Source organism: Pteronotus mesoamericanus, unplaced genomic scaffold, assembly GCF_021234165.1.
Source record: "Pteronotus mesoamericanus isolate MK-2021 breed Mesoamerican mustached bat unplaced genomic scaffold, CSHL_Meso_final contig_26, whole genome shotgun sequence".
Lineage (NCBI taxonomy): Eukaryota > Metazoa > Chordata > Mammalia > Chiroptera > Mormoopidae > Pteronotus > Pteronotus mesoamericanus.
Window position 1 is genome coordinate 5,195,060 of NW_026555109.1, and position 9,701 is coordinate 5,204,760.

Sequence of the window (9,701 nt, forward strand, 5' to 3'; positions counted from 1 at the left end):
CTCTTTCGTGTTTTTTGAGGTTGGCCTATAAAGCTGTGAATTTCCATCTTAAGATTGTTTTCCCCGTGGCCCTCCGATATTGGATTTGTGTGTCTTCATTTTCATTTGTTTCAAGGTACGTTTTGATTTCTTCCTTGATCTCTTTTTTGACCCATTCATTGATTAATAACATGTTGTTTAGCTTCCATATCTTTGCATGTTTTCCAGTGTTCTTCTTGTGATTGATTTCTAGTTTCATAGCTTTGTGGTCAGAGAAGATGGTTCATATGATTTCGGTCTTCTTTAATTTATTTAAATGTTTTGTGTCCTAATATCAGTTTACCCTAGAAACCATTCTGTGCCCACTTGAAAAGTAAGTATATTCTGCTGCTTTAAGGTGACATGTTCTCAAGATATCAATTAAATTCATTTGATCTAGTGTTGTTTAAGCCCACTGTCTCCTTGTTGATTTTTTGGGTGGAAGCTCTGTCTATTGAAGTCAATGGTGTGTTAAAATCCCCAACTATCACCATTATCTGTTGGTATCTTCCTTTATGTCCCATAAAGATTTGCTTCACATATTTAGGTGCTTCTATGTTGGGCATGTAAATGTTTATTAGGGTTATATCCTCTTGTAGGATTGTTCCCTTTATCATTATGTAGTATCCTTCTTGTTCTCTTGCTGTAGTCTTGGTTTTAAAGTCTATTTTGTCAGATATAAGTACTGCTACCCCAGAGTTTTTTTCCTTTCTGTTGGCATCAAATATCTTTTGTCATCCTTTTTCTTTTAGCCTGTGAATATCTTTTATCTGATCTATGTCTCTTGGAGGCAGCATGTCTATGGGACTTGTTTTATATCCATTCACCTACCCTGTCTTTTGGTTTGAGCATTTAACCCATTTACATTTAAGGTGATTATTGACAGAAATTTAATTGATTTACAGAAATCAATTGACAGAAATTGATTATTTAGTGCCATTTTATTGTTAGAGTATTTTCCTCTGTGTTTTTCAGGCACCATAAAACATTATTGTAAATAATTCATTTCTTAAATATATATTATTGAATATGTTATTACAGTTGTCCCAATTTTTTCCCATTTGCCCTTCTTCACACAGTACCCTCCTTAATGCCAGCAATTCTTGCCTGACCCAGCTCAGATCATGTACATGGGTCATGCATATAAGTTCTTTGGCTTCTGCATTTTCTATATTACTCTTAACATCCCCTGTCTATTTTGTACCTACCAATTATGCTTTTTAATCCCTGAACCTTTTTTCCCATTCTCCCCTTTCACCCTCCCAACTGATAACCCTCCAAATGATCTCCACACCTATGATTCTGTTCTTGTTCTGGTTGTTTGTTTAGTTTGTTTTTTTGGATTCAGTTGTTAATAGTTGTGCATTTTTTTCATTTTAGCGTTCATAGTGTCGATCTTCTTTTTCTTAAATAAGTCCCTTTAACATTTCAAGCAATAATAGCTTAGTGATGATGAACTCCTTTAGATTTCCCTTTTTTGCGGAGCACTTTTTCTGTCCTTTTCTAAATAATAGCTTTGCTGTCCTTCTTTTCTAAATGATAGCTTTGCTGGATAGAATAATCTAGGTTGTTAGTCCTTGCTTTTCATCACTTTGAATACTTCTTGCCAGTCCCAGCCTGCAAGTTTTTGTTTTTGTTTTTTTTAGAAATCAGGAGATATTCTTATGGGAATTCCTTTGTAGGTAACTCTCTGCTTTTCTCTTGCAGCCTTTGAGATTCTCCCTTTATCTTCAAACTTTGGCATTTGAAGTGTGATGTGTCTTGATATGATCCTCTTTGGGTCCAACTTGTTTGGCTCTCTCTGTTCTTGGACTTGTATGTCTACTTCCTTGGCCAAATTAGGGAAGTTTTCTTTCGTTATTTTTTCAAATGAGTTTTCAATTTCTTGCTCTTCCTTTTCTCCTTTTGGCATCTCTATGATTTGGATGTTGGTATACTTGGAGATGCCCCAGAGAGTCCTTATACTATTCTTGCTTTTTTGAATTCTTTTTTCTTCTGCTGCTCTGGCTGAATGCTTATTTCTTCCTTATTTTCCAAATTGTTGATTTGAATCCCAGCTTCCTCCCCTCCACTGATGGTTCACTGTAGATTTTATTTATTTCACCTAGTGTAATCCTCTTTTCTTCCTTTATTTTGTGGCCATACTCAATGAGTTCTTTGAGCATCCTAATCTCCAGTGTTTTGAACTCTGCATCAGATGCATTGGTTATCTCCATTTCATTTAATTCTTTTTCTGGGTTTTTGTCTTGTTCTTTCATTTGGGCCATATTTCTTTGTCTCCTCAATTTGTCAGCCTCCCTGTGTTTGTTTCTGTGTATTAGGTAGAGCTGCTTTGACTTCCTGTCTTCATAGTAGAAAAGGCACCTGTAAATTCTGTTGGGTGGAGCCTTATGTAATTTCCAGGGTTGGGTAACCCACTTCACTGTTTTGTGGCTGTGTGTGGGTGGAGGGTTGAAGAGGAGACAATGCTGAGCCCGGTTTTTGGAGGTTTGCCTGGTATTCACCTCATTTCCAGTCATTTCACCCACTTTCCTTAAGCAACTGGCACCCTTCCAGCTCTTACCCTGGTGGTGAATCCCAGACAGGGCGGGTTTGCATATGTTCTAAGTGTGCTGGCCTTTTAAGCCAAATCTCCCGAAAATCTGGTAGTTTCTTCTGCTGTACTAACCCCTACTGGTTTGTACAGCAAAAAATTATGGGGACTTATCTTCCCAGCATTGGAAACTTGGATTGTGAGGTCTGGCCTGGGGCAGGAAAATTGCTCATTTCCAAGGTATTCGTCCCTATTTTTATCCACCATATGTGATGTGGGATTGTCCATTCCACTGCTACTACCACCTTTCCATGCCACAATGGGTCTCTACAACTCTGTCCTTCCTACCTATCTGGATGAATATGGTTTTTTATAATCCTTGGTTGTCAGGTTTCCATACAGCTTGATTTTCTGACAGTTTTGACTGTTATTTGTTTGAGATCAAGTTGAGATCAAGTAGTTCTTTCTATGGTTGCATGATGAAGCAAAGCATGTCTACCTATGCCTCCATCTTGACCAGAAATCCTGTTTTTTTTCTTCCTCATTTTCTTCTTCAATTTCGAAAAAGCTTTTATTTATTTATTTTTTTAGAGAAAAGGAAAGAGAGGGAAAAATAAAGGGAGAGACATCAATATGTGAAACATTGATTGCTTGCCTCTTGTGCACCCCCATCTGGAGACCTGGCCCACAACCCGGGCATGTGCCTTGACCAGGAATCAAACTGGTGACGTTTCAGTTTGCTGGATGATGCCCAATGCTCTAATCTATACTGGTCAGGGCTGCTTCTTCTTAAACCAAGCTGTTTAACATTTGTTGCAGTACTGGTTTGGTGTTTAGGTACTTTTAGCTTTTTTTATTTTTTTTTTGGTCTGGGAAGCTCTGTATTTCTCCTTTGATTTTTAAATGATAACCTTGCTGGGTAAAGTAGCCTTTGTTGTAGATCCTTGCTTTTCATCACCTTGAATATTTTATGCTACTCTGTCCAGAAATGTTTCTGCTAAGAAATCAGATGACAGACTAATTGATGTTCCCTTGTATATAACTCCCTGCTTTTCTCTTACGCTTTTTAGGATTCTCTCCTTGTCTTTAAGCATTCTCATTTTAATTATGATGTGTCTTGGTGAAGGTCTCTTTGGGTTCAACTTGTTTGGGACTCTCTGAGCTTCGTGGGCTTTGTGTCTTTTTTCCATTAGCAGATTAGGGAAGTTTTTGGTTAGTATTTCAACAAGTAGTTTCTTGATCCCCTGCTTGCTCTCTTCTTCTTCTGGTATTCACATGATGAGGATATTTTTTTGGCTTTATTTTATCCAAAATGTTTTTTAAGCTCTCCTCATTTTTTAAATTCTTTTTTAATTCTTGATGCTCTGCCTGGGAGCTTTTTTCCTCCCGCTCATTTTCCAAAGCATTGATCCAACCCTCTGCTTCATCTAACCTACTGCTTATTCTTGTGTAGTATTTATTTCAGATATTGCAGCCTATATTTCTGACTGGTCCTTTTCTATGATTTCTATGTCTTATTTCATGCTGTTGAGTATCCTTATAATCATTCCTCTAAACTCTCTATCTGATAAATTGCTTGCTTCCATTTCATCTAGCTTTTCTTCTGGAGGATTATCTAGTTCTATCATTTGTGGTTTGTTTTTTTATCTTCCCATTTTGGCTGCTTCTGTGTATTTGGTAGATCTGCAAAGATGCTGGTGTAGACCTTTGTCAGACACAACAGGTGACTGGCCCTAGTCAACCTGTTTGGAGCTATTAATGATCCACAGCATGTGGCTCTCTCTGCTGGGCCTGTTTGTGTGCAGAAAGAACCACACCATGGCTGACTTTTATCAGCACCAGGCCCTGGGGAGAGTCAGCTCCCAGAGATCCATCTACCGTAATTGTTAAACTAATCAGTGATATAGCCTCAAGCAGTAATCAGCAGTCCAATGTTAGATCCACAGGGTGGGGCAGAGTAATTCCTATAGGTTGGGCTATTGTTTCCTTTCAGGCTGATGCCATTCCAAGAGGAGTGTTCTGCATGAGAAAGAAGGCTGCCCCAATATGGGGAATGACTCAGCATAGAAATCCTGGCAGCTGTTCCTTCAGTTCTCTCACCAGAGCCTCCAACGCCAGACTCTCCTGAAGCATCTCTAGTTCACTCTGTCCTCCCTCTGCCAGAGCCCAGGGTAAGTGGTTGCAAACAATTTTGTGCTTTGACCCTTTAAGAGGCTCTCGGAATCTCCACCTGTCTCTCTCTTCTTGGCAGACAGAAATCCTGCTGCTTTAATAGCTGGATGCTATCTGTGTTCCTTTCCAGCTCTGGTGCTATATGCTGGGGAGCCAGCTTGGGGTTTAGACGCCACTCTTCTCAGGTGGAACCCTCCAGCCACTCAGATATCCCCCTAGAACTTCAGCAGCAGTGCATGGGAGACCAGCCAACCATCTTGTGCCTCCTCTGCACTCCATACTAGTGTCATGGTGGTAAAGTTGTTTTTTACTGCCTGTCCATGCTTACATGGCTTCTCTCCAGCTAGAGTTCAGTTGCTTATTCTTGATGATTTCTCTACAATTTAGTTGTAATTCCAGATTGGTCCTGGGAGGAGGGTATAGTAGCTTCCACTTACTCCTTCACCATCTTGGATCTCCATATGTCTTTTGATTGGAGGATTTGATCCATTTACATGTAAGGTTATTATTGATAGGTATTTATTTATTGCCATTTTTCCTTTTGTGCCTGTGTTCTTCTTTCTTTCTCCTTTTCTTCATCTTCTTAAAGAAGTCCCTTTAGCATATCTTGCAATGCTTGTTTGGTTGTGAAGTACTCTTTCAGCCTTCTTTGACTAGGAAGCTCTTTATTTTGCTTTCCATTTTAAATGAGAGCCTTGCTGGGTAGAATAGTGTTATTTGCAGGTATTGCTTTCCATCACTTGGAATATGTCATGCCATTCCCTTCTGGTTTATAGTGTTTCTGCTGAGAAATCAGCTGATAGCCTTATGAGAGCCCTTTTATGTTACTAGCTGTTTCTCCCCTGCTGCCTATAAGAGTCTCTCTTGGTCTTTAAATTTTGCCATTTTAATTGTCATGTGTCTTAGAGTGAGCCTCTTTGGGTTCATCTTGATTGGGGCCTTCCGTGCTTCCTAAATTGCATGACTTTTTCCCTCATCAAGCTAAGGAAGTTTTCCGTCATTTTTTCAAACAGGTTTTCTATCCCTTGTTCCTTTTCCTCTCCTTCTGGGACCCTTATGATGCAAATATTGTTAGATTTCATGTTGTCCTGCAGCTTTCTTAAACTATCTTTCTTCTTTTTGAATCCTTTTTTGTTTTGTTGCTCTGACTGGTTTTTTTTTTCTACTTTGTCTTTCAAATCAGATTCAATTCTCTGCTTTATCTAGCCAGCTTTTAATTCCTCTACTATGTTTTTCAACTCAGAAATTGTTTTCTTCATTTCCTCCTAGTTCTTGTTCATAGTTTCTATGTCCTTTTTCATGTGGATGTAGTTCCCACTAAGTTCTTTGTAACTCTCACTGAGTTCCTTTAGCATCCTTTTAACCATTACTTTGAACTCAATATCTGATAAATTGCTTGCCTCAATTTCATTTACTACTCTTTCTGGGGATTCCTCCTTTCCTTTTGATTGGGGTTTTTTTTTTTGTCTCCTGATTTTAGGTGACTCTTTTTGTTTTTGATTATTAGATTGATCTGTTTTGATTCCCTGTCTTTGCGGGGTTGCCTTCCTTGTTAGTAGTCCCATGGGACTCAGTGGTACAGTCTCCTTGAACTCCTGAGCTGGATGCTTTAGATACGCCCTTTAGGCAGTTTATGTGGGCTCTCTTATTGTAATTGTGTTTTGACTATTTTTAGCTAATTTATTGGTGGGCTCTTCCCTCCTGCTGGCTGACTGAGAATGACAACCCTCATCAACCTTGTATGCTGTTGTGCGTGAGCTGCCAGAACAAAACAAAACAACCCAGTAAACATAACCCACACCAGCAAAAACACACCTAACTGCCACCACAATATCAACAAAAAGTGAGCTAATATTAAGTGTGAAAAGAGAATAAGAATATTATATGAAAGTGAAAAATATGAGGTGACTAATAGAAAGACAAATGATTTTGAGAGGGTAGTAAAAGGAGAAATAATGAGTATGGGATAGAAAAAAGGCAAAGAAAAAGAGAAAATAAAATTTACAACATAAATAAAATAGAGAGAGTATAGGGCAAAATGGAGTAAGAAAAGGGAAGAGTACAATACAAGGATTGGAGATAAAAGAAAAAAATAGTTAAAAAATAGGAACCAAACTGAAGAAAAACAACCATGGCAGTGATAGCCATGATAAACCAGAAAGATTAATAAAAGTGGAAAGAGAATAATACTATTATAAGAAAGAAAAAAAAGAAAAATATTGTGAGATATCTAAAGAAAAAATGATTTTGAGAGGGTAGATGTGGAGAAATAATAGGCATAATACAACTAAATACAACTAGAGAAAATACAACTAAAACAAAAATAAGACAGGAGGAAGGCTACATAGAGTAGGAAAGGAGAATATTAAAATATGATATTTAAAATAAAAAGTGAACTAGGAATAAAAATGAAGAAATGCAACAATCCCAATATCCGTGACAATGAGGCACAGGTTAATAAAGGTGAAACAAGAATAAGGGTATTATAAGAATGGAAAAAGAATGTGATATGACTAATGGAGAGAAAGATGGTTTTGAGAGGACAGAGGGATGAGAAATAGTAAGTGAGGAATAGAAACAAGGCATAGAAAGGGAAAATTAAAACAAAAGTAAGAAAGAGAAGGACGACAGGAAAATGGAGTAAAAAAAAGGAAGAGTATATTATGAAATTTGAATTGAAACTAAAATATAAACAATAATAAAAATTAAGGATATGTAAAATAACTAAAAATAAAATAAAAAAATAGTGAAATAATAGGAACAAAATTGAAAACAAAGGAACAATGTTATAAAGCTATGTGAGAGGAAAAGTAACATGAATTATGACAAAGAATGAGGTGGAATTCGTTTCAGTACTGAGTTTTTGCCTACTCTTTTTTCCTTCAAGAGCTGCCCTTGTTAATGTCAGCTGGTGTCCCAGTCTAGCTTTAGCCAACCTGTTTGAGGCTACAAGTGATCCATACTCTGTTGCTGTCTCCTTCAGGCTGGCTAGTCTTTGTTATTCTGCCCTGCTGGCTTTTTATAGCACACAGCACAGGGGGAGTTCATCTAACGCCCTATAGAGCCACATGTACCACCTCCACCTGACTCCATAAGGGGCCTGTGTTATGATCAGGAGGATGGCATTGTTGGATCATCCCCTGGGAGGCACCATTCAGTCTCCAGGGAGGATGGTGGGTGTGTTCCCCTGCCTCTGGGCTATATGTCATTGTGTGTCCTGAACTATTTCCATAATGTATAGTTTCTGATGAATTAGCTGTCTGTTTCATGGAAGGGGCCAATCTGTGTAAAAGGGTCAGTTCTTTCCTGTTTGGTGCTGATGGCGGCTCTGTGTGAGAGCCAAGGCTGAGTGCAGCCCTGAATACCTCTTGCTGTGTCAATTTCTAATCTCTCTGCTCTGCTGTTTCCAGTGGAATAGGGCCTGAGATGGAGCCAGCATAGCTCCTGATAAAGGTCTGATAAAAGTTCATGAAGGGTTCCTTTGGAGATTTGCTTTAGTTCCCTTGCAGATATGTGCCCAGCAGGGGTTTCTTGAACCTGGCCTTACTGTTCTGTGGAGTTTGCAATCCTACAGCTTGGGGTTGGACACACCTTTCCCTTCCCAGAGGTTTGTGCTCTGTGTTGTGTGAGTGGCCCTGGCTGGCTGCAAAGAATCTCAGGCATTCAGCTCTTGCCATCCAGCTCCTAACTCACTGCTCTTATGGGGGCTCAGACCCAAACCCTCAGTTACGCACTCAGCCCCCAGCTAGCCAGATATGCTTGATGGGGCCTCACAATCCCTTCACCTCAGTCTTCTGCTCTTCCTGGCTGGCTGGACTCATTGGCCACGAACCATGCTTTCAATATGATGGCAGGACATCTGCAAGTGTGCATGGGATCCATGCCCAGCCATGTCTTGGCTCCCCTCTTAAAAAAGTCCCTATGTGGTACCCACATTGTACCTCTGAGCAACTACCCAGCTCTCCCTGCACCCCCCTCTCTGGAAGGCAAAAAGCGTTTCTTGGTCAGGTCTGGCCACAGCTTGCTGGTGCCTCCGACAGCTATAGGAGATAGAATTTCTATCTTGAACTCTCCCAGTAGGGGCTGCAGCTATAGATGTGCTGCTCACTGTGTGCGGAGTCTGAGTCTTTCAGACACCATATACCTCCCAAGTCTCCCCTGATTAGGGTTGTGGGTTCCCAGAGGGGACAGGAGTTACCAAACTGTGCTTTCTTCTCCTCTGCTGCTGGTGCCTCATGCAGGGTATTTCCCTTTCAACTTAAAAAAATCTCTTACCAGATTTTTTTGCAGGTGGTGCAAAACTTCCTCTGTACTCCTTGGCTTAAAAAATTCTTATCAGCTAACATTCCATTTGATTTTCAGGTCACTTGTTGAAGATCAGCTGAAAATCTGTTCTGGGGACACGAGCAAGTAGGCTCAGTTTTCACCTTTTTGGCTGCCATCTTGAGTACCAAATGGGGGATTCTTGCTGAAAGGACTTAGCAGGGTTCTTGCTGAAACTGGATTTTATAAGGAGTGCACTGATGGGCTTAGAAGGGTCAGGGATCTGACTAAAGTTGTCAAAGAATCTTTATTAGTAGTTATATGAGTGTTTTCTTATAATAATTTTAAGATGCAGATACGTTATATTTTTGCATGTAAGATACAACACAATTTCTCACAGACTATTTAACTGCAAGATGAATGAAAGGGAAACTATTAGGTAATGGAATTTGTAAAACATTATACAAGAGGGGACCCAAAACTTATTTATAAAAATTGTGTATTTGTCCTTACATGTTTAAACTTCAGTCACTTTCAAAGTACTCTCCATTTGATGCAATATACCTATTGAGACTTTTTTCCACTGCTCAAAACAGCTTTTGAACTTCTTGATTTTGATGCCTATTAGTGCTTCTGCTGTTTTTTGCTTCACCTCTTCCACATTGGCAAAATGTTTCCCTTTAAGGACTTTTTTCTTCCAGGGAAACAAATAAAA